The sequence below is a fragment of the Castor canadensis genome, chromosome 11 (assembly GCF_047511655.1).
Source record: "Castor canadensis chromosome 11, mCasCan1.hap1v2, whole genome shotgun sequence".
Taxonomy (NCBI): Eukaryota; Metazoa; Chordata; class Mammalia; order Rodentia; family Castoridae; genus Castor; species Castor canadensis.
Genome location: NC_133396.1, coordinates 115,611,140 through 115,638,257, shown reverse-complemented (window position 1 = coordinate 115,638,257; position 27,118 = coordinate 115,611,140).

Below are 27,118 nucleotides of genomic sequence, written 5' to 3'. Positions count from 1 at the left end.
AAAAATACTAAATATTTTTCAGCTTCATGGTCAGATTACTTAGAAATTCCATGCAATGTGAATCTAAAAGCTTTACAAGAATAATTATTTATTTTTTGTTTAAATGTGGGTTAACATAGGCTAAATACCATTTTTATTGGATTCTGCTCTCCCTCTTCCATGGATTCTAAGGCCAAATATAAAAAGAAAACAAAATTCAGAATTAGGATGTAAAAGGAAAAAATGCTGATAAGTTTCTGGCATCACTGCATTAGAAATGCAAGCCAGTGAGTGTTTTGCATTTTGTTCACAAGATTTGGAAGTGGACCTAAATTTCAGACATGCCTACCTCTGGGAACCAAGGCACCAGGCAAAGACATCTGCCAATGCCAGGGAAAGGCTATGAATAGAGCCAAGAACGTTTTGCCTGTGGTATGGTACAGGGCTGTTCAGTGCTGCCCACCCACACTGCCATCTGCCACACACACCATTGCAAATGTTCATGGGACCCGAGCAGAATCAAAACAGGGCAGAGTCCCTTTGGCAGAGTCATAAACACATGATGAGGTGCTTTCTAACTTTTGGAAGCAGCGAGGCTTGGTGATTTACAGCTGAGCTCAGATTTGGAACAGGCTCATCTTTTGAATGTGGGGTAAACATTGCGTGTCTCGCCTGTGACTGGCAGCAGTGATGGCTGAAGGTAAAAACACAAGACAGTAGGTGAGAAGAGCCTTTTTGGAAGCTTGGCATTGACCCAGATTTCATGGGAACCTCAAAAAAAAAAAAAAAAACTAATGGTGCCTCAGTTTCCTGGCTCATAGGATCACTGGCTACTCTGAAAGAAGTCTGGGAAATCAAGCCACACTTAAAAGTCACCTCTATTTCTTGTTTATTTTCCCTTCTTGTTTGCCCTTTTACCCTGCCTCCCAGCCTGGTTTTAGGGATTTGGTTTTGAGAGGAAGACAAGCAACTACATTAAACAAAAGGATGAGGAAAGGTGTGTTCCCAAGTTTAGACTCCCCTCAACCTTGTGGGTTTGGAGTTTTTCAGGCAACTACCTGCCTCTTGTGCTCCTTGTTTGTTTATTCTTGGCAAAATGAAGCTTCCTGTTTTTAAGAGAAACAGCTTATAAAATGTTTGAAAAGTCTTCTTGGACATCAAAATGCTCTTCCCAGGCAAGATTTTGGTGATTTGATATGTAAATGGATCAAAACAATGTGAGCAACATTTCTTATAAAGTACATATGTGTTTTAAAAAATTAAGGGGATAGTGTTTAGCTAAACATACCTGGGTCATAGAAGATCAAAAGCATTGGAAAACCCATTTGAGATGTTTGCTAAGTCTAAAATGAGGCCAATTCAGCCACTCTGAATTGAAATGCAAGCAATTTATCATTAAAGTAGCTCAAGGATGTGATTATTCCTTCAGTCTGTGGGCTTCTAACTCTTATATCCCAAATAATCTCTGTGAACTGATTGTAATAATGCTTGTGAGTGATCATGGCACCAGAACTGTTATGGTTTGGATAGAAAGTGTTTCCTCAAAAGTATCTTGTGCTGAAAGCTTGCTCCCTAGCTGGTGGCACTATGGAGAGGTAATTGGATTACGAAGTCACTAATTTCATCAATGAATTAATCCATTGATGAGTTTGTAGCTAAATGGGCTGTTACAAGGCTAGGCCTGGCTGGAGGAAGTAGGTAACTTGTCTCCAGTCCCTCTCTGTCTCTTTCTCTCTGCCTCCTGATTGCCACAAGATGAGCTACTTCGTCCCCCTAATGGCCCCCTCCCATGATGTTCTGCTTTAACATGCAACATGCATAGGCTCAGAAGCAACAGAGCCAAGTAACTGTGGTTTAAATCTTCTGAAACTATGAACCTGAATAAATTCTCCCTCCCTTAAGTTATTTTCTCAAGTGTTTTGTCACAACAATGAAAAGTGACAAACACAAGAGGTCTCAACATACCATGGAGGTGGAAAAATGATATGAAGACCAGACACTTCAACTTCTTGGCTCACTTATTTTACATGTAAGGGCCTGCCTTGGGAGGTGTGATATTCTCCATCATTGCTAATTATATGAGCTTGAAAACTTTTTTTATCAGCTGGGCACAACATGTCTATCAACTCTCATACTTGAACATTCAAATTTCTAAGCCTACTTCTGAATTCAGAAGCTGAGAAGGTTAACATTCTGCTCAGACAGCTTGCTCCTTAGATATATAATTTCTCCCAGTCATGATTAGGTATGTGTATAAAGTCCCTGTAATCCCCAACAAAGTCTCCTACAGGGAAACCATGGTGACAGTGGTATAGGCCAATAGATTTATGTTCTTGATCAATCCTCAGATTTTATTAAGCATTTATTATGAATAAGTTATTATAATAGATAAAATTCAGGAGAAAAGTATGAACAAGAGTCAATCCTTTTATCTTGAAGGACTTTGAATATAGCTGAGGGACAGAAACAATATATGAGGCTCTGTATTGTGATACTTCCTTTTTTTAAGAACATCTAGATTGTTTTCAGATGAGTTAGAGCTTCTTCTCTTGAAGATAATCATAATCTTTTTGGAATAGCTAGCAGTTAGATTAGGGAGGATGAACAGAGTTTGTAGAGACAGGCAGAATAGAACAATTACCAAAACCCTGAAGAAGTGAAGTGCACAGCAAGTGAGTGAAAAGGTGTGGAAAGGTTGCAAAAGCATCAGTACCATGTTTTCTAGCTGCATTCCTCCAAGTAATGTGTGATCCTCCAGAAGTGGAGTTACATAATTAAATGAACTTTGGAAATTCTGCATCAAAACTGATAGAACATTTCATCATTGCAGGAGTCTTTCTAAGTGTTGAACATGATTCTCTCCAAGAGCAGGCATGAAAATACAATACTAACTCAAACACAGGTACCAAACAAACAGTACTACTAGTTTGGTGCATCAGAGAAATATAGTAACTGTGAGATTTAATGCAAAGACTTAATGAGCTTTAACATGTAAATTGACATTATTCGTCCTTAAGCAGAGTCTGGCACATAGACAACGAACTATATGGACAAGGCATTTGATAAGGAGTTTTATGTTCGTGGAGAAAGTGAATACACATCATTCAAATGATATGAAGAGGTAAGAGATTTGCAATTGGTTGAATGGCCAGTCTTGGGGTATGCTGTCTAAATGATGCTGAAAACCCCAAGGTGAGCTTTTAATGCTGTGCCAAAGGTTTCAATTTTGATTTAACTAATAACATGGATTAATTCATAAATGTGTGCAAATAAAATTTGCCGATTGTGGGAAGTTGGGAAGGAGAGTTATTACACTGGTTCACAGGATTTTAATACAATAGACTCAATGGACTATAATGAGGGTCTAAAAATAATAAAAATGAAAAACATACAGGCTCAAGTTTGAACCCTAAAATCAATTGTACACATAGAAAATGGCAGACAGGAGTCTTGCCAGGAATAAATTAGAAAAAGACTTGAAGATTTATATAAGTGTATAAGCTAACTATGTGACAACAGGGAAAGATGGTTTATAGAAATATAAGGTGAGTGCACTGATTTAATGGACAGATGGTATCTAGATTTAGGGAAATGGAACTTCTACTTGATCTGCACAGTTCACATCACAGGTTGGAACATTTTATCCAGTACTTAAAGGGAGGAAGGTTAATCATCCCTCACTAGAATTCTGTGACCAAGATAGTGAGTAGACTTTAAAAATTATTCATAAATAATACATGCCCTGGGCAATTTCAGTCCAGAGAAGAAAAGATTCAAGAGCAGATATGGTGATTGTGTTCAATATGTGATGTTTTTCATTTGGAAGAAGAATTATACTTTTTCTCTGTCATATCATATAGTAGAATTAAGGAAGATAATTCTGGAACAATCTTTCCATAAGTGTTCATTGGATGTCAATGATGGGTCATGCACCATGCTAAGCAAGAAAAGACACATGTGTAAGAAAGGTCCCTGCCCCAAAGGAGCTCACAGTCTATTAGGAGATGGACATCCAGGCAGCCATAACCCCATGTGATATGTGGTGCCTTAACTGCACAGTGTCCCATGCTTTAAAAAAAAAAGGAGTTTAATTTGCCTGAATAAAGTGCTCTTTTCCCCATGTGGAGCATTATTTAAAACACTCAAACAATTCTGTAACATTTGTAAAAAGAAAATTAAAACAGTAGCTCTATTCTTAAGGTTTCTCTCTCAAGAGTTAGCCACTGTCAACTCTCTTAATTCTTGGACTATTTATCTCTTAGTGACATGATTATAATGCAAATTATTTTTTTTGCTTAGGCTTTATCCATTGGCTTCTCCTTATGGAAAATGAGAATTTAGTTCTAGGTGTAAATAGAGTATACACGGTGCAACGCACACATGTACCTGTCCCTCCTTCTCCCAATGTCATTATGACATGATTTTGATTAAAGCAAATATTCTTTGATCACGGTTCTGAAAACTGAATTCTAAGCTGAGTCATATAAAATATGGTCCCTTTTTCTTTCTGGTCCAACTTCTTATTTTTCCTAGAATATTATTACATTTCACATTTTAAAATTTACTTCATTTCATAAGTATTTGTCACTCATTCAACTGAAATGCTTCATTGATTGTCTAAATCTTTCCTTAAGACTTTCAAGGGCATTGCATTAGATTTCTATTCAACTTCGTCCTCCACAATGTTTCAAAGCCTGTGAACTGCTCACCTAGTCTATGCCTGGGGAGAACAAAGCTCTATCATGGGATCTTCTTGCAAAACCATCCTGAAGACTTCCCTCTACTTTTCTCCTCTCCGAGGTCTGCTTTTGCTGTGATTCCTATCTCTTCTCAGTTAGCAATCTTTTCCCTCCCTTGACTGTACTGGGGCTTAAGCTCAGGAACTTGAGTGGCAAGGCAGGGGCTTAACCACTTAAGCAATAGTCCCAGCCCTTTCTACTTTGGTTATTTTTTAGGTAGTGTCTTGTGCTTTTACCTGGGCTGGCATCAGACTATAGGACTCCTATCTGTGCCTCCTGCATTGTCAGGATTCCAAGCTGCACTATCATGCCCAACAGCAATCTTTTTGGACAAACACATGTTCCAGTAGTTTTATGCAAGACAAAAATTAAGATAGAGTATTGAGATATTCTAGATATGACAATAGATCTTATCTTCATACCTGATTGTTAGCATATCAGAGGCTACACTGGAAATCATTTTCCTTTAGAGTTTTGAAGGTATCACTTCACTACTGCCTAACACTTTTGGGTTCCTGGGAAGTTTGTTGTTTTTCTGATTCCTGAATTTTAAAATATGACATATATGTTTTTTTTTCAATCCCCTTGTGAAAATTTTACTATGATCTCCCTCATAGTGGTTGATATTTTGTTTAATCTACTGAGCACTTGCTCAGCTGTTTCAATTTTGTCCTATCATGGAAACTTTGCTTTTGTTTTCCACTTCTATTTTATTTTTCTCAAACTCTTGTGTATTTGGATTTCCCATCATTTGTACTGGTATTACATCCATCTCTTGCTTCCATCTACAATTTCTTCCTTCTCTTCTCTCTTTTTAAAAGTGATCTCGGTTCTTATTGCATAGTTCAGTAAACTTTTAGTCCCCTAATGCTATTAATTAGAAACTGTTATTGAACTGGTTATTGAAATTTTCTTCTCTCTACAAATATTGTCTTAGCCAAGTTGTATTGTATGATGTATGTGGGTGAGGGAAAAGGTTTCTTTTCTGTTATATATGTTCTATTTTGGAAGCTTTTCAAAGCTATGGTAATTTTTATATTTAAGAGCAGAGTACTCATAAGCTCATTTGGGGTTCTGAGTGAACAGATGGGGATTATCAGTTTCCCTATGTGGTGATTTGTTTGGGAAGCTTTAATAAAGAAATATCACTGTCAGTACCTTTATATCTTTCTTTTTGGCAAGGAAATATTTCCCATGGAAGATTTTTTCCAACATCCTGCCTGGCAGCTAGTGTTCTGGGAGCCAAGTGGACACAGAGCTGAGGTATATGCTTTCAGTATGCAGAAGGTTAATGTTTTTCAGTAACAGCTATATCATCCACTGTGCTTATGGCCACTTAAAATCCTGTGTTTTGTGCTTTCTAGATAATAAATTAGGGAGAGACAGCCTGGCAGAGTGAACTTGGGAACCGGCCATCTGCCTAGTCCTTAAAAAATACTTTTGATTTTCTTTGTCCACGCCCTTCAGACTCACTTCTCCAGTGCTTGAGAAATTTTGAGCCTTTGGGTTGGTTTTCAGTTTTGCCTACTACTGGCTTATTACTTCTGTGCCTTGAGTGTTGAACTATTTATGGTTCATTCATCCATCTGCTTTCTAGCTTTCAAATTTGATTTCTTGCTCTTGTTCTTCTTATCCTTGAAGATGTACATATTATAGATGTATATATTATACACATATATGTGTTTACCATATAGTATATATATATACATACACACACACATGTATGTTTGTATTCTTTATAATTGTGTTTAATCTACATTCTTTCCCTGGAAGGATCTGGATGCTTTTGGAGAAAGTTGTAGTTGTGAAGAACTTGGAGGAACAATGCAAACCTCTTAGTGAAAGCACAACATAAGAGATGTGAGAACTGTTAGGGAGGATTCAGGAAATGATGAGTGGGTTGGCACATTGGATGTTTGGGGATAGACTGAGGTAGTAATCAGCAAGACTGGAAACCAAGAACAAGAGCACTCTGTGATGTCTAAGAGGGAGGAGAGGAGGAGAGGAGTCGAAGATGGTTCTGGATTGGAAAAGTGGGTGTCCAGCAATTAATAAAACCTACGGAGATTAGATTTTTACCACAGTAAAAGTCATATAAATCCCATGATAGTCTTGGTGTCCTCAAGCTATGCTTTAGCCTTCTTTGTAACTCCTAAGTCCTTAGGAGGACAATGGTAGGTCCCAGATTGCTTCATTTGTGAGAAATACCAAAAATTTTTCCAGCTACATTTAAGCAGCTTGATCTCCGGTTATGTTTCAGAAGCATAGTAATGAGGAAAAGAAAGAAGTAAAGAAAGGTAGAAGAAGAAAAGGCACAAATAAAAGACATTCGTAGTGATGACATCATTGTTGTGTTTTAAAACTGAGCTTTCAGTCTGTAAGAGTCATTTCTGTTCTGTCTCAACGGGAGAAATGCGCTGAGCTCCTGGGGTCATTAGCTAACAGGTCTACCAGACGGATCAGGGTCCAGCTAAGCATTCCATCTCAGGGTTTAAGATGCAGCAATGCATTATTAAACCTGTTGTAACACAATGTGCAAGATGACATCATGTCCCTGGGTGTGTGTGACCTCACCAAAAATGTGTGCCCTGCTGTGTAGGAAGAGTGGAACTCCAGGTTATAGAAAGTTAGGCAGAAATTACAGTACTTTATAAATAACTACCTACCTCCATTTTTTTCTCTCTTGCTTCTCCAAACTAAAATATTCTTTAAAAGAAGAAAAATAATTTATGCAGCTATACTTGAAAAAGATGTGATTAAAATGCTGAGAACTGAGCATCTGAAATAAGTGAAAAATAGAGTGAGCCTCATGAGATTGTAAGTTTTAGTCTGGTAACTCGGTCTATCAGGAAATAAAAACCACAGAACACAACAGCAGGACTTTAACACAGGAAATTGGTTGCATTGGTAATAGAAGGCGAAGAAGTCTAATGGGATAGTGAAGCAACCTAGAAACTCGCAAAGGCAGGAAGATGCTACACCTCCTGAGCTGGACACAGGAAGTTTTGGGGAACCACCAGAAAGGTGGAAGACTTGCAGTTGCTGCCATCGATAACCAGTGGAGGCAGTGAGAAGTAACCTAGCTTCTCACTTCCTTTCTTGTACTTTTCAACTTTCTGCCAGTGCTTCTTTCTCATGAGCTTAGTCCAGATTGATGCTGGTTAATATAAGAGCCAGGGAATGTCAGCCCTGCAAGATAAAGCAGAGCAGGGGACAGTGAAGAATGGATATGAGGCTAAACAGATACAGAATCAGCCATGTAGAAAGACAGATGCGGTCTTAAAGGGGTGACCAGGATCTACAATATCATCACTGATCAGAGCACACTGAGACAATTGCTTAGTGGATCTAGAGTTAGATGTGGAAGAAATAGGAGCTAACTTTAAAAGTGAATATTATAGGAATCAGCCACCTCCACCACCTTCATAGCCATAACTTTTGATTGGAGTCTAGTCATGACTCACCATTTAAAAGATATTATATACTGATAAAATTAATCTTGGATAACATTAATGGAAAACATTATTTAGGCAGGAAAACCCCTAAGATTTGCATTTTACAGATGCTGTCTTTGTTGTAGCTATTGTTGTTACGATAATAATGATATCTAATACCTATAAATTTATTTATAGCTCAAGAGCTCACTGCCAGGTAATCATATTGTTTACCTAGGACAATCCTATTCCCAGACATTCTTACTACAAGACTGAAGTAATTTCTTTAAAAGTGATATTCAACAGTTGACTGTTGAAGCAATGTTCTATTGTTAACTAACATGTAATTAGTTCATTAAAAAATACCTCAACTGAATAGCATGTAACTTAATACAATCTACCAAAGTGGAGAAATCCACATTTTCTCACAAATGGAAGCAAAATTGCAGTGCAGGGAAACTGGAAATGAGGACATGCCAGCTGGCAGGACACTAAGTGTTTTGGATTACTGTGTGTTTATGACCTCTGTGTTCTAGAAAAAAAATCAATTAGATTATGCTATTTGAGAATCTTGGAATGCCATGGCTCTGTGCCAGCCTTATCAGAAACCCACATCTGAAGTTTAATTAAGCTGTTTTAAATTTCACCAGTATTTCTGAGATTTGAAAAAGTAATAAATGTAGGAACTAATAAATAACAGTAGAAGAATGCTGAGATTCTCTCAGATGACAGCATTCAGTGTAAAATTATGGACTGTTCCAAACTCTACCATATATTTGTTTTATTGAACCTGAACACATTATGAAGCAGTACTCTTTGTGTTCAAGAGTATTTGGAAAATAATTGGCTGCAATATGGGAGCTGTAATTGTAGAAACTTATCAAGCTTGTTTCTGAAAATTCAAGTCATTCTCCAACAGCATATTTATATCTCAGACTGAGGTCAAGTGAGGGAAGGCATGTGAGCTCCAGCACATGGAGAGCGAAGCAAAAGAAGATTTGCTACCTTGATGAGAGAATTTTATTGACTGATCTTCTACCTTGTTACTTTGCACATAAGAAAAATATAGTATCAGTAGGCTTGAAGTTGTTTTCAATGAAAAAAGTTTAAATTATTTATTTAATTTTGGTGAAATATGCATAACAAAATTTACCATTTTAGTCATTTTTTTCATTTTGCAATATTGGGGAGTGAACTCAGGACCTCTCACATTATTTTTTTTATTTTTCATGGGATACAACCCAGGGCTTCAAGGCAAGCACTGTACCAGGGAGCTACATCCACAACTTTTATCATTTTAGCCATGTTGAGGCCCACACTCAGTAGTATTGAGCACATTGATATTGCTGTACAACTATCAGCACCATCACCCCTCTAAATTGTGGCCTAAAGGTCTTGTGTTAATTGCTTTCTAAAAATGATTTTTAAAGTTGTGCTGGGGCTTGAACTCAGGGCCCCATGCTTGTTAGGCAAGCACTCTACTATTTGAGTCAAGTCCCTAGGTCTTTTGAAAATAATTTTATAAAGCCTTTTTAAATTTCTAGGAAAATGAATTTGGCCAAGGCTTGAAAATATATAAGACATTATATTTATGTCTACAGATGTAGGAGTAGTGTGATCCTGCCTCATGGCTCTGCAATTGAATACATATATATAGGCTTGATTGTGTGACCTGATATATGGATTGTGACCGAATTAAATAGCTATCAAACCAGACTTATGAAAGAAAAATATTAGCCTCTTTGGGGAAAGGGGAAAATAAACAAACCTAGAAGGACAGAAATGGATACTACTAACCATTTTAATTAGGCTGCTTCATTTATTCATTCAAAATACCTCATGAGCACTAATCTGTGCCAGACATTGTTCTTGGCAGTCTTAGATTTTTGTGTTGAACAAAACAGATTTCACTTCCATAGGCCTTACACTCCAGTAGGAGGCACAGCAATATACAGATAAATATATAAAAAATGGTAATAACTGCCACCATGAAAAGAAATAAAAACAAGTTTGTTTCTTTTCCCCATTTCTTCCATTTATGATATTCTAGGGACAAAAGAAGATCTTTTTTAAATAGAAGCTCTACTTACCAAATAAACTATGGGACCTCATTTCTTGCTGTATTCTCTCTCACCCTGGTCCACAGGGTGAAGGCCAGGATGCTAGAAGATGAAACTCTGAAGGCCTTGCTTTTCTTTGCTCTCCTCTCTGTGTTTTAGGCTTTTGTCAGCATCTTTGTTCATTTTCTTCTTCTATCATTTCGATTACCAAACAGATCATTGATGCCTCTTGATATAAGATTACCTATTGTATTCTGTTCATTTCCTATTGCTATAACAACATTCCTGAGGCTAAGGACTCTATAAAGGAAATAAGCTTATTTAGTTCACAGTTTTGGAGATTCAAGAGCATAGCAGTGACATTTGCTCTTTCTTTCTTATTACTTATTTATTTTTAGCAGTACAGAGGTTTGAACTTAGGGCTTTGTGCTTTTTAGGCAGGCACTTTACCTCTTGAGCTTTGCTCTTGATATTTTGGGGATAGGGTCTCCGTTTTTGCCCTGGCCTGGACCATGATCTCCTATTTTTAGGTTTCCTGCAATCTCTGGGATGACAGGCATGCACCACCATACCCAGCTTTTTCTCAGTTGAGATGGGGTCTTGCAAACTTTTTTTTTCCAGGGCTAGCTTGGAACTGCAATCCTCCCAATCTCAGCCTACTAAGTAATAAGGATTACAGGTGTGTGCCACTGGTGACTGGGTTCTCTGTCTCTCTCACCTATCAATCAATCATGCAATCCTGTTTCATCTACCTACCTACCTACCTACCTATCATTAATCTGTCTGTCTGTCCATCTATCTACCAATCTACAGAGAAGTCTGTTGCAAGGGATCAGCTTCTTTGATTGTGGGTGCTGGCTAAGTTAAGTCCAAAATCTATTTAGCATGCTGGAAACTCTCAAGCAGAAGCAGATCTACAGGTGAGGTTTGTTCTTTTTAAAGAAAAACTTAATTCTGTTTGACAATAGGGTTAAGTCTAAAGGGCATTATACTAAGTGAAATAAGCCAGGCACAGAAAGACAAATGCCTTATGATCTCACTCATATATGTAATCTAAATAAATTTGATCTTATAAAAGTATTGTAGAGTGGTGCTTACCAGATCCTGGAGTAGTTATAGGGGAAGAAGGGAGGAGAGTTGGTCAAAGGATATATAGTTCAGAGTAATGAATTCAAAAGACTTATTTTACATCATGGTAACTATAATAAATGACACTATATTCTATTCTTGAAAAGTGAAAAGTAAGTAGATGTTAGGTGCTCTCACCATAAAAATGATAACTATATGAAGTGATACCTTGGTTGGTTAGCTAAATTTAGTCATTCCACAAGCTCATGGTTGACTGTGTTTACATTCTAATCTTCAATTCTCTAACATAAAATGAGTAGTAATTTTTATAATTTGACAATCAAATACCCTTTTAAAATCAAGATGGTGTCTGTGTTCTTTCTTCATGGGTCATGATAAATTCTAGACATGAGAAATAACTACCATGTAGTTCATCCTATTGACCCCAATGAACTCTCCTCAATAAATATTTGCAGAATGACTGGATGCCAAAGGATGCCTTGAGTTTATACAACTTGGTGACATTCCCACCACTAAAGCTGTGTTTCTGCAAACTTTATCTTGGAGAACTACTTATAGGTGGTAAAGTTGCTCTGAACCTAGGAAGTGGCTATTGGCCAAATTATGTGCTTTGGGAAAGGAACATTTCCTGTGTATTAAAAAAATCTTTAGAAAGGTTGATCATGACTAATATGGTAAGAATGTTCTCATCTTCTCCAGAAGAAGAATGGAGTCAGGTAGAGCTCTGCAACAACTCGTGGTCACAAACCTCAGTAGACATCCAGGTCATTTACTAACCACATGCATGTGGCACACAGAATGGAACATCCCAGGGCTCTGAAACCACAGGCATCTTTCTGCCGGATTAAAGGAAGCAGTTTCACAGGCCCAGACAGAAAAGGGATGTGGTGATTTTTCAAACGATTCTGATTTATAGTCAATAAGGTGTAAGGTTATGGTACACAGAGTAAATGAACCGTTTGCACTTCTCACTACCCCCCTCCCAGAACCCCTGGCTCCTGCTGGTTTCTAAGAAGGTACCAAGAGTGTCACCATTACAATAACCATGCCTGGTCCTTGTTCCCATCATCCAGCCACACATCTCTGAAGTGATCCTGCAGAAATAGCCATGAAACCCCTGGCTTTGGTTAGTAGCCAAGCAAGGGCGTGATATTTTTTTCCTGTTTAATTAAAAAAAAAAAACTTGCCCATTTGCTTTTGCCAGGTATCTGAAAGTTCAAAAGTTAAAGAACAGTTCTCTCCACAAATAAGCCATGGAATGTATTTGGAAACAGAGTTTCACCAGTAGTTGCTGTTTTGACCCACTTATTCCACTGCTGAGGAAGGTGAAATGAGAATTCTTTCCTGAAAGGAAAAGAAAAAGAGCAACTTTATAATTTGACATTTATGGGAGGGGCTCAGGGAATTGGAGGTCATCTTTCAGGCATTAATATAAGCTCATGCACCTCCAGATGGGAGGTACTTGTCATGCCCTCTTGGCATAGGAAGAGTTCAGATTTCTCAGAAAAAATTCTAAGATGAATCTAGTCCCACTATGGGGCTTTCTGATGATAGGCTATAATGGAACTTTATAAGCCAAACTGTTTTTAGCAGAAGGCTTCATAAATTATATTTTAGTTTATAATGTCACAAAGCTGAATGCCAATATGTAGGACTGCCCATTTGGGACCAGGGCTCTTATTCATGGAACTTTGCAGGAAACCCCTAAAGAATCCCCTTTCATGTTGATCCAAGGGTGGAGATAATGTGTTGTTGCACTTCATGGAGGAAATGACATTTCAATTGGGGCCTGAAGGGCAGTGAGCATTTGAACAATGGAGAAGAACATAATATAAGATTCTGTCGCCTGCCTGGTCTCATTTTCCAATATGCTGAGGTTACTTTTCACTTATTGAAGAAAATTGGCTTTAATTCCCATCTTCCACACTATGCAGTCCAACACCCATCTTAGTATACCTCAGAGGGTTTGGGGGTCTCTGCTTCTCCTAGTCTCACCATTTCCTACCATTTCTTGCTTCCATTGAATTCTCAATCTCATTCTGTGTCCCATATTCTCAAGCTAATTTTCCCCTTCAACCCTACATCCCGCCTACCCTCAGTTTCTCAAAGCACCACTAGAAAATGCTGCTCAATGTCACATGTTGAGCATGTGACATTCTGCATAGTGCAGAATGGACAACTTCTTAAATTCAGTATCAGATACACCTCATTCAATTTCCTTTGTTCTCTTAGCCATAGGAACCATCCTACTGGCATCTTATTTGGGGTACCACTTGCCAATAATCTGGTGCTACAATTAGAGTAAGGCAAGGCTGAAGTAATAAATTCCCTGGTATTATGAGTCAAAGAAGTAAACCTTTTTTTTAAAAAAAATATAGCAGTCTGAAGTAAGTCCTCCAAGCTCGCCTTTGACTGTGCTCCATATGATCATTCAGGAACCTGCTTATACTCAGCCTCATCATTTTACTACAAAAGCGGGTGAGAAGAAATGTTGGTGGAGAACTAGAAATCTCTTGCCCTATCCTTCCCTTGCCTTTCACAAACAACTTCTTTTATACCCAACATTTTTCTTCTACTTCTCAACAGCCAACTCCTAGAGTCCTATCACATTTTAAACACAATTTAGTTCCTCGTGTTTTAATGCTTTCCTCCCAAACCAGATTCAATGGCCTCAACATTTAGCACTGAAACATTCTGTTAAACTCTTTTTCTACACCAAAGAACTAGCTGTCTCTGAGATAACTGCTCTTTCTGCTTCTGAGGCAGTCTCTAGGCTATTTTTCTCCATGTGGGCATGTGAAAGCCTACTCACGTGCGAGTGTGAAGGCAGTTTCCTCTTCTACTTGAAGGTTTGAGCACAGAGTGAGTGAAAGGGAGAAATATCCCCTAGAACTGGAAGCACTGAAGAGAAAGAAAAGGTGGGTCTAGTTTACCTGGCTTATAGGCCACATCAAAAGGAAAGTGAGCGCTAAGGACTCTTCCCAATTGCAAAGAGCAAAAGTTCAATTGAGCGGAGACTAAACGGGGAGATTATATGGGACATCATGGAGGTACTTCTCTTTCCAGATTTGGCTAGCTCTGAGGCTCTAAAAATGTTTCATTACATCTTTCCCTCTATTTCTGAATTGTTAGGGCTATGTCTTCCTACGTAGACTCTCTCCATAGGGACTTTGGCATCTCTGTCATATATTATCTGTCAAATGTTTAAGTCATTGTTGCTAGCAAGTCACCAAGGTAAAATAAAGGAAGAATTTTGGAGCCAGATTGTCCCATGCAGAGTAAAGGACAGAACGCCAGTCCAAACTACTTTTAGATTTCCTGATGAAATGAAGATTTTAAAAAAGAGAGCAGTTAGGAGGAGGTTCTGACAGTGGAAAGGGGAAGGATTTTCTCTGTGTCATGAACTTCTCCTGTGAGCTTCCTCTCTTACATCAAACTTGGTGAAGATTCATTGCTGAGAGCTCTCTGACTTGGGAGACATGGACAATAGATGTCAGAGTCACAGCTGATCAAATTAAGGCCACCAGGACAGCCAGATGGAGTTGCCATACTGAGATCAGCCATAAAGAAAAACCTCCTGGGGTTTTTTGAGGTAAAATATATGCAAATATTTCTGGTGGACGAGGGAGAGGCCAGGACAAGAGCCAGGATGGCCTCAGCCTGGGTTCTACCCATGAAGGCCACCAAGAGGGTAGAGGAAACCCTATCAATAAGAAACCAGAGGAGGGAATGGTGACGCAGCTCAGTGGTAAAGTGCTTTCCCATCATGTGCAAGGCCTTGGGTTTGATCTCCAGCACCTTACCAATTAAAAAAAAATAAATAAGAAGAAACCAAAGGAGAATGATTGCTTGTGGGTTATACAGTAGGATTCACAAGATGCCTATCAAAATGGATCAGGGGAACTACAAGAAGTAGCTGTGCAACAATAATAGTATTTAAAGAGACCGTAAAAGTACCTGCAAGAGGGAGAAGTGGTTTTAAACATGTCCCATCCAGAGAGCATGAAGCCAACACAGTGGATGATCCTTTCAAGTATGGACAACATTCCTCCTTCTGTAACCACAACTCTGATCCCAAAGGGATCAGAAACTAGTTAACAACAGTGGAGGTGGGCAGTTAGGAGAAGCCTATTATAGAAAAATATAGAAAATCAATCATGCCATTTGCACCCCCCCCCTGCCTTCCAGTCTGAAACTATAGAAGGCAAAAATACTTTACTTTAAATCAGGTACAAAGTTTTTATAACATCTTGGTCAGCATTGGAATTTCTAAATTAGGACTATAATTGTGACTTAAATTTACTCTAGGACTCAAGTGTGATCTGAAAATTGACCTATAGGAATTTTCATCTAGTTCAGATAAAACTTAGAAAGAATAGTAGAAAACAAAAACAACTTCATTTGATTATGTCTTGAATTCTGCTTGCTCAATGTACTGTTTTCCTCTCTTTAGATATTATGACTCCAGAAGAAAAAACACCCCCACTCCCCCAGAACCCATATCACTCCACGAAAAAGACTCCTACCATCTTTTCCCCAATTGGCACCCAACTCCACTGTACCAAACCTGTTACAAGGAAGCCACATAGGTATTAACACTCCCTCCAGGTCACTTGGAGAAAGTGAGGGGCAGATTAAAAAGAAAAAGATGCTGGCAGCATATAGATATCCACAATGGCAAGAGGTCATGACACAGGGATTCTGGATGATTATAAGAAATGCCTTTGATGGAAAAAAAAAAGCCTAAATTTAAAGCAGAACCAACATTGGGTGGCCTGATATACCCAATGTTGGGGGTCTAGGTCTAGGATGTCAGAAACTCAGCACCGTGGAATTACATTGCTGGGACTTTACTGTGGCCTTTGTCATTCTCATGCCATCCAGCTCAGGAAAATGTGGTGTGTCTTCTGGACAGGGTGTGGGATAGGTAGAGCAAGCCAACCCTGTAGGTTACCCTAGATCCTGAAACAGTAGTTTAGTTTGTACCCTGACTGTGATGGGCTATTCAGCAAAAATGTCTAGAAGTTTGTTTTCCTTACCAGAATACTCTACAGGTGTGGAGATCCCTCATGTGCCTTGCTCATTACTGTGATTGCAGTATGTAAAAAAATGTCTAGTGTTCTGTGGGAGCTCAATAAATGTTACTTGGTTGAATAGATTAGCAAAATCACAGTCCTGAAGAGATTTAAAATCCAGTGGAGGAATAAAGATATACAAGCACAATACAGTGTAATAAGTTTAATGACCCAGAGAATCATCACACAGTAGCCAAAGAATGTGGAGGTGAAGATGGGATGAATGTGACAGAATGCGGGATGTTAAAGGACACACAGAGCATTGCCCATTTGTGCCCTTGTTCTTCCCCACTACTCTTTTCCTTTTCCTTGAGGGTTCTTGATTTCACATCTCCTCTTCTTTTTTGGGGGAGGGGCAGCACTGGGGTTTGAACTCAGGGCCTCACGCTTGCTAGGCAAGTGCTCTGACTGCTTGAGCCATTGCACCAGCCCACATGTCTCCTCTTATGGTAAGTTGGGGCAAGCTCTCTGGGCTACTTCATTCTAGGTGGGGTCCTTTCTGTAGCTTTGCCAGTGGTATGAATTTACAGGATCTGAGCAGCAAGCCTGTGGCAGAACCTATCCCAGAGCTAAGGTCAGAGTTGGGGAAAGATGAGGTAATCACAATAAAGGTGTGTGGGCTCAAAGGCAAGGCAGTGATTGCAAACTGTTCTTGCAGGGAAGTGAATGGGAGCTTTTCCTGTGTGTGGCCAATTTGGTGGGGTTAAAATATGATCAAGCCTAAACATGTAAACGGTAAATTCCCAAGTTAGTCATGATGTAACATTCTATTAGGGTTAGGCCAGATTACAGATTACAGCTAATTGTGTTACTTCATTTTGGAACTTGGTCCAAAATGTTGATTCTTCTTATAAATTTTGCAGTCATCCCCAGAAATAGCACAATCTACCAAAGTGAAGTCTTACTAAAGTTTCTACGGAGTTTCAATGAGACGTTTTTTAAAGAGCCACCTGGAAAAACCACAAGCAACACTGCCTGGCTCTTAGGGAGCCTCAGGAAAATGCCACACATCAAGAGCACAGAGTTTGTTGTACCCTTCCCAGGAGCTCTGACAGCGTGGGCCTGGGTCACGCGTGCTCCACCTTACATTTGAACAGGGAAGAAAAGCATAAGGCAGTTAAACATAAAGGAAAAATAATACCACACTTGGTTGAAATCACATCCAACTGGAGCCAGAACCTGATTTGTAATCCTTCATCCTTTCTGGGATTCATTCAGCTGCCATGGACACCCCCACAGAATGGATTCTTTTTCCAGGGCAACAAATGCTCAATTCATCAGGGAACAGAAGCCCAGCTCCTGTGCTGTTTCTTCAGGATCCTTGAAAGGGTTGAATATAAATGGAAACCAAAGCCATATTAATTTCAGAAGTGAACACATTTTCACCCTGGTTTAAAGATGTTGATTCTTATCACTCACTTCCACAGGGAGAGTGTCTCTCCCAGTTCTGCACCGTGTTCATAGTAACTTCAAAGGAAGCTTGGAAGGAGCCCCATAAGACAGAGTAGCCTGCTCTATTCTAACCACCGCATTTTTGACAGCACTTAAGTGCAAAAGCAAATGTTTCATCTAGGTAAAGACCTAAAATAATGAAGCTTGGTTTTTCAAAGAAAAAAAAAAAAGAATTTGCTACAAGAAACAAAAATGCTCTAGGAAGTCATAACAGCAATGGTTATCACGATATTGACACACAAAGTCTGGGCTTCTAGGGATCAAACCAATGAGCCTAGAGTGCTGCTAATGTCTTGCACGCAATTAAACCTCAATGCTGGGTTAATAAAAAATAAAAGTAAAAAGAAAGCCTGAGCCTATTTCTTGAAGGTTGAATATTGAGTCTGTTTTATAAAATTGTTGGAATTGAACAAAAGCTGGCTAACTATTCCATATGAAAGGTGAGATGCTTTCCTATTTGATAAAACTAAACCGTATACTCTATACACTTTAATTTGAATGTGACTAAGATTTAAGAGAGAAAATGCTATTGTTGCTCACGTTATTTCCAAACTCAACTGGGAATTTCCCATCCTGATAATTTTTCCTGTGACCCTGTAGCTAACATGTCTTCCAGACCCATGAATGCTATCATCTGCCTGGCCTGCTATTGATGGTGAAATGTAAAAAACAGAAGTCTGCAGAACGAAACTCTAGTCACCCTCTCTTCTCTGCTGATTACCTGGTGACAGGTTAGTTGGCCTCTTTCACCTCAGTTGCATCATGGGAATCATAATATTTTGCCTGTGTAAAGGCAAGGGGATGGACATGATGAATGATATTTCTCAATTTGATGTAAACTTTTCTTTATCTTAAAAAAACTGCCATGGTTCAATCAAATTGCTCTGCCCTGAACATAAAACTCATGGGCAAAAAAGAAGTAAATGACACAGCTTATATGCCTTTTCTAGGTCTGCTACTGATTTTCATTTGAGCATTTTGATATTTTCTCAGTTCTTTCTATCATCAAATGACTCCTTGAGTTCTCACCCTGCTGAAAGGTCTACAATTCTATTATGTTTCTGGAAGAATTTAAAATAATAATAGAAACACATAGGTCCCAAAGTCAGTTTTGTCACTAAAATGTCTCATAGAGCCTCACTCTTTCATTTTGAGCCTTCAGCACTATTTGCATAGCTTCTATATTGGTTCTTTTTGTATGTGGAACTACCTTCCTCCAATTCATTTCATATTTCTACCACTTATTTTCCTAAACATAGACCCAATGCTTACTCTTCAGTGCCTAGCCAGGTTCTTATGGGCGCCTTAGTTTAGGCCTTTCACAAAGTACCTCCAACTCGACTTTTCATCTTCTCTCCTGACATTCTTTCCCCATAGTACATATGGAATCAGTCACAGGAGACCCTGGCCATCCCACCCCATTCTACATAGCTGCTTACCTACAAGGTAGCCCTGCTACTACTTCTCTGTAGTATTAGTTTTCTACTGTGGTGGAGGCTCAAAACACACCCACTTATTATCTCATATGAGTCAGAAGTCCAGGCCCAACAGAACTGTGTTCTCTAGTCAGTATCCCACAAGGCTCAAATCAAAGTGTCAGATTCACCAGGAAACTTGGCTAGTGAAAAATCTGCTTCCCAGCTGCTTCAGGTTGCTGGCAGAATCAATTTCCTTGTAGCCATAGGACCCAGACCCCCATAGATTGCTCACTGCGGCCTGATTGCTCTCAGCTCTTAGAGGGTACTCTTAGGTCCTTGCCACGTGGTTCCTCCAGAGATCCTCTTGAATTTTTAATCTCTCTGATTTCAGGAAGGCCTGATACCTTTTAAAGCTCCACATGATTAGATAGGGCCTAACCAGATAACACAACTGAGTGAGGGCCTTAATTACAGCAAAAGAGATAACTTATCACATCCATGGGTTTCATCCATAGTTAATGGTAGGCAATTATACAAGGGCAAGGTCTTTGGAGTCATCTTTAAATTCTACCTACCACATCTTCCTTCTCTTCTGGGAAATTATAATACACCACCCAGAACTAATTTAAAATGCACCTTTGGTGTTAAGTAGTCATGACATCCTCTGGCTGAGGTTCAGGCCCTGGGCTCACTAGTGATTAATGAATCACTATTGATCCCAATGCTAGTATATTTATCACGTTGTATTCTACCTCGCTATGTACATAGTTGCCTGAATTAACCTGTAAGAAATTGGGATATGTGGAATTCTCAGTTCCATTTTGTCTGCTGCAGATTCAATGTTTGTTGATACCATGTTCTGAGTGTAAAAATTTCCTTCTAAATATTGTTTGCATTACTTGAAAGGAAGGTGTGCTGGATTATCTGTTAGGAAATACTTTCCCAGGAAGGGGTGGTGAGGCTTAATATCAAATGAAGCATGTCTCTACTTCAAATACTATCTTTGCACATTCAGTGGTTCAGGACTTTCATTCCAGTGGCTTTGACAAGGGGCGTCAAATGTAAAATTAGAACTGCTATTCACATTCATTGTGTATTCACACTGAATACACAATGTGTATTCGATGATGATGATGATCTAGCTCTTAAAAGGCTAGACCATCTGAGAAAATAGGCTCAGGAAATTGTGTACAAAGGCACTGAAGTAAGTGAACATTAAAAAATTCAAATTTAAAAGTTATCCAAATGCATCAGACTGGTGGTGGCCATCAATGGGATAAATAGTTAAGCAAGAACAGCCCTGGCATTTATAGAAGAACCTCGGTATGGCTGTTAGTTATGAATTGCTTTGTCCTCTGTGCAACTTTCTTTCATAAAGGAACTAAAATTCACATTTAGTGTGCTTCATTACTGCTCCTGAGAGTCAATTCAGGAATCACCCAGTCTTCCCAGGTCTAATGAAAGCAGTTTTTTTTTTTTTCACTTTCTTTAGGTATAGACAGTAGAGATGAAAGCTGTGCAAGACTGGATTACTGCATTCAAGATTTGGAAGGGATCATTGCTAAATTTGCCTGTATAGCAATGCAAAATAGATTCTGCTTTGTCAATTTTCTGGAAAGAAAGCTGGAATTTTAGTAATTTCATACTATAGGCTGAATTTCAGGATTCCTCATTTTGAAAAGAATGAGCATGGGAAATTATCCATAACCACAGCTCTTTGCTGTGAATCTCTGTTAAAAAAAAAAAAAGCTGGAACTTTCTTCTGTGTATTCTTTCATGTAGGACAGCACCATTCAGTAACCACTCTAAGTTCAGAACATCCCAGATAACAGCCAGAAGAAGAAGGAAAAAATGACTCCTCACCTTTTAACATGTTTGCAGGGAACTGGGATTGTAAACCCTGTGCCAAAGGAACGCTGGAAATAAAGGCACCACTTAGGATAATATTTAACAAAGCATTTTGAACTGGCACGAAGATTCCATTAATGGAATTAAGAAAGATCTGCCAGTGTTCCAGAGAAGATGATTCCCACAGTCCTCTTCCAACATGTTTTTCAAATATGCAGGGGAAAATAAAAAAAGAGATGAATCAAGCAGAATACCTCATGAACAAAATTTTTCTAGGCTGGCATGAATTCTGTTAACTTCTGTTCCCTCATTAATACCTCCCCCCTGAAATGTATGGATACTACTGGTGTTCTAATTAGCAGAGACGGCTTAAAAATTGATCTGGAAAGTCTGCACTTGACCTCTGTGCCTGTACTTTTTGTCGACACTTTCAATCACATCTGGTCTTTAACTGTAAAATTGTTGGCCTCTTCCAGACCTATTGCTCTGACAGCTGCATACATTTTCCCCACAGACCAACTCCTCTCCCAGAGTTAGGAAACCAGAGCAACACAGCTTTCATTGCTAGATCGCTTAACCACAAAGAGAATTCTAGTAAGTTTCCACGAAAAGGCTCTTTGGCTTAAGATATTCAAAAAGCAATTGAGAGACAATTGCAAAGCATACACTTGGGTGCAGGGAGACCTTGATGTCAATTCAAACTTTATCTTTGAAACTCCCTTATATAAAAGGAAGACTTTTGGGGCTCTGGAGGGGATTAAAATAAAGTACAACTAACTTGAAAACACTTTTGAAAAGGTTATGTAAAGTTATACGATTCAACTCTACAGCATTGTGTTAACCTTCTAGTCCAAAACAACTTGGTACCTTACAAAAATATATAAGTTTATCCACTCAACAAGGATTTACTGAGAATCTGCAATGTGTTAAACTCATTTCTAAAAGTATGTGATGTATACTTCCATAGAAAATTAAGAAATAATTTTAATGACTAAAAATTAGTCTTTTGATTTCAAACTACCATTTTATAACATAAGCAATGTACTGAATTGTCCTCTCTTAAAAAATTGTGTGCCTGTATTGAACCTCTCCTGGGCTACCTCATTTAAACCACCTGACAATCATGTGAGATAAAGCACTTGAATAAGCAATTGAAACTCAGGGGTTAAACCACCTGCCCAGAATCACATAGCGTTTTGAACAGATGAATCACCCAGAATTCAAAACCCAGGTCTGTCTGGCTGCATGGTGTAAGTTTATACTACTTCATTATGCTTACCCTCTTCAGGATGCTGATTGCTTGAATGAGACAACAGTATCAGAGTTCTTCACAGTCTTTCAAAGAGATTAACCTCATAGCAGCACAAAAATAACCCAGCTGCATTAGATCAAGTCAAAAAGGTTATTTCAAAGCTTCCTATAGCATAGGCTAGGGGTTTCATAGGATTTCCTTGTTGTTTGTCTTCTGACCCCAGTCTAAGTCTCTAGCTTCCTGAGGAGCTACTGTCCCCTGCCTCCTGGTCTCCATTCAGCTCCACTCTGGCCATGTCATGTTCCCCCATCCCAGGACTTCCTGTCTCTTCCCAGAGATATTTTCAGCCACTCTGTGATTTCATTAGCAGTAACTGGGGACTCCTTTCAGATTACTCCAATAGCATCTGTGCCTATCTTTATTATTGTATAAATTATATTTAACTATAAGTCACTATCAGATCATAAAGTCACTGTCTTATTCATGTTTGTGATTGGTTCTAATGTCTAACATAGTATTAGCATGAGACTTAAAACATGTCCATTCAGTGAATGGAAAGTTATTTCTCCATTATCTATCACTCTTCTTATTCTTTTTCGGTCATGAAAAATGATGTCAAGTGCTAAATGAGTTTTTAGTGTAAGGTATTTTCAAAGCACTATTTAGAGAGATGTGTTTGATGTCCCTTGCTTATGGTTAGAAGAGGTGTCGTATCTCTTTGTGCACACAAAAACAGGGGAGCAGTAGCACTCACTTTACCCACCCCCAATGCACACCACAGTGCAAAAGAACAAACACAATGCATTCATTCAGTCATTCATTCAGCTAACACACATCATTTACTTTCTAAGGAATTTCAATTGCACAACACAATAAAGGATTCATTTTCCTTAAAGACTTGGCACTCAATTCTAGTCTATGGTATTTCTAAGGTAGTTCTAATCTAAAAGTATTATGGAGACTTCCCTTTCCTGACAGGATGTCAAAATAACATAAGCTCTTTTCTTCTTCCAAATCCAATCCTGATACCCTGCAAGTGTGAGGAGGTGAGACTGATCAATTTCAGAAAATAATGTTACAACTTTGAGATACATCTGGAAAGTAATGAGTGGATTCTGATGTAGGAGAAAACAATAGCTTGGAGAAGGTGAGGGGAGGGGTTGCGAAAGTCTTTTTTTGTGTGTGTCCTCTTTTCTTACCACACAATCTCCCTAAAAAGATAATTGCCCATTCCATGATTACTGCAATACAAGAATTGAGCAATTTATTACCATGTCTCCCCAAGGTGAGGAACAGGCGTAGTACAGGTAAAGGCACATGAAGTGGGAAGCAAACAAATGCTGGTAGGTGAACCACAGCATCCTCTTCCCTCGCTTTTTATTGTAGGAACTCAATATGACAATCAAGGAGAACTTTTAGATAAGAGTAGTGCTAGAAATGATGGAGCAGGAAGTTTTACAGAGCAGCAGCTTTATTTACTGGGTGGAAGGGTGGTGAATAAGCAACGGGTTAGCCTAGATTTTGCATCAGTATTCTCCATTCAGAGCCATAGTTCATCATGCTCCTTAAATGTTTCAGGAATGTCACAAGTCAGAGCAATGGTTTAGGTTCTCTCACTGGGCACCCTATTAAACAAGGTAGTGATGCTTCTAGAAAAACATGAATTTATGTTCAATACCAAGATATTTACCTTCCATAAAGACAAATTTTTTGGACAGAGTCTCACTATGCAGTCCAGGCTGCCATCAAACTCTCCATCCTCCTGCTTTGTCTTCCTAAGTTCTGGATTTATAAGTATGTTCCAACATACCTGGATAAAAGTAATATTTTGAATAATATATGCTAAAGGACCAAAATGAATGTATTAGGCCAAAAACTAATTTAAACCAAGCATAATAAATATCTTCAAAAAGATATAGAAACACAACAATTTGAAAGAGAGAAAAAAACATGAAAGATTTTGAAAATGCTAGATAAGAAAAACATAGTTGAAAAACTTAGTAGATTGAGAAAAATAGAACTTAAGGTAAAAAAAAAACAAAGAACAAGTAGAAATTATATAAAATCAACATAATAAGCAACTATAATTAACAAAAAAACAAATATGTACTTAAAAAGAGTAGACTCAAAATATATAAAGCAATGAATGACAGGATTATAGTGAGAATTGGGCAATTTGACAGTTGTAGTATAAATATAACTGAATGGAGAAGAATGTTGCACATAAACTATCATTGTTAGAGAGATAAGCTATTGATTTCCTAAGACAAGAAGATTCTATAATACAAATGAAGTTAAAAACATTGTATCAAAAACAAAAAGTTTAATAAAAAAAATTGAGAATAGTGAACAGCCAAGATGCCCCACCACTGACGAATGGATTAAGAAAACGTGGTATCTATATACAATGGAATTTTATGCAGCCATGAAGAAGAACGAAATGTTATCATTCACTGGTAAATGGATGGAATTGGAGAACATCATTCTGAGTGAGGTTAGCCTGGCCCAAAAGACCAAAAATCGTATGTTCTCCCTCATATGTGGACATTAGATCAAGGGCAAACACAACAAGGGGATTGGACTTTGAGCACATGATAAAAGCGAGAGCACACAAGGGAGGGGTGAGGATAGGTAAGACACCTAAAAAACTAGCTAGCATTTGTTGCCCTTAACGCAGAGAAAGTAAAGCAGATACCTTAAAAGCAACTGAGGTCAATAGGAAAAGGGGAACAGGTACTAGAGAAAAGGTGAGATCAAAAAGAATTAACCTAGAAGGTAACACCCACGCACAGGAAATCAATATGAGTCAATGCCCTGTATAGCTATCCTTATCTCAACCAGCAAAAACCCTTGTCCCTTCCTGTTATTGTTTATACTCTGTCTACAACAAAATTAGAAATAAGGGCAAAATAGTTTCTTCTGGGTATTGGGTGGGGAGGAGAGGTAGCGGGCGGAGTGGGTGGTAAGGGAGGGTGTGGGGGCAGGGGGGAGAAATGAACCAAGCCTTGTATGCACATATGAATAATAAAAGAAAAAGGAAAAAAATTTTAAAAATTTTAAAAATTGAAGGTACAACTGAAAGACAAGTATCACATCTTCCCTCTTAAATGTGGAAACTAAAAAAAAAAAGTAGAATTCTGATAATTAGAGACTGAGAAGTTGCTGGCAGGTGAGAGTAGAAGAAGGTGGGTATCCATAATTAATGCATTCTGTATGCATATGTGGAAATGGCAAGGCAAATACTGCTAACATATACAGTTAGCATGTGTTAAAATGTATATTAAAATAATTAAAAATTTAAAAACAGAAACTGAGGCTATTGTACCCTGTAAAACAAAAATAAAACAAGCAAGCAAAAGAGAAAGAGAGAAGGAGAGATACACAGAATGAAATCTCTCAAAGAATAGTTTACAGGAGAATCTCAAAATATCCATTTCCTGTGTCTATGGGATAGCTGGGCAAGGCCCAGAATAGTGGAAACCCTGGCTGATTACCTCTGTAGGACTGATTAGCTCTCGAGAGCAGACCATAGTAGAGTAGGACCTTAGTATGCCTGAAAAAGTTTGAAAAGAACTGACTTGGATAAAGTGGTAAATATATGTAATACAATAATTCTCAGCTAGAGGAGCTGAAAACATTTCCCTGAGTAGAGGGACATCACCAGGGAAATGCTATTTTCAGAGAATTGTTTTATCTCTGTATTTTGTGAGGCTACAGAATCAAATAAGTAAATTATTACAATCTTAAAACAATGAGGCTACTATGTTCATCCCCTAGTAATACGAATATTGTCTGCTGATGGCACACAGCATTTTCTCTTCTTGGGAACTATCCTCACCTTCAGGAAATTGCTTACCATGCTCTTCCCAATGGCCCAGTGGGTGAATAACTGCCCGATGAGGAAATACAAAAGCTTGACTCCATTTATTGCACTTCGGATGAGAGTGCAATAAATGGTCCAGAAGTTACACTGAATTAGCTGAAGAATCAATTATAAGCATACTGAGGGTCAGCTTTTCCCTAAGACAAGTTCTGTCTTACTTAATTTCCTTCTGGTATGTTACCCAAAGCACTCCCCTGTAAAGGTGGTGCATGCAACTTTCTGTTCCCAGAATCTCATTTCTGAGAACCTAAATAAAGACGATATCTAACAAGTTTATCAGAGGAGGCACAATGTTACTATGAATCAGAAAATGCAAATTAAAAACAATGTCCAAAAATAATACCAAGGGAAGTTTAAATGAGAACAATCTCTGGTTTTTAATTGAAGTGTTTAGGCCACTTATATTTGATCATTGGCAGGTTAGGTTTTATTTATCATCTCTTTATTTGTTTCTGTTTGTCCCATCTGTTCTTCGTTTCTTCTATGGGAAAGAACAGATATTTTGTGTTTGAATGATTTTATGAAATGATGCATTCGCTTTTGAAAATATTGGTTCACAGAATTATATAGAACCTCCAGATGTTGACACAATCGTTATATAATATCAAAACAATTACGCTTATCAACATTCCTTAAATCTCAGAAAAGTCTGTAAGTGGTCAACTTAAGTTCACAGTGGTAAAACCATGTTTTCTAAATCTAATTTTTGTTTGAAAACTCAAATTTTATCCTTGGCAACAAATGCTATCAATTGTTCTCCGTGACAGGCTCTCTTTGTCCAAGTTCAAGAAAGTATCTTCCAAGTATTCAAGTCTGAATACTGTATAAGCCATTCTTGTAAGTAAAAATGGTATTCCCTGAAAAAAGTTCCACTCAATGACTAGCACAT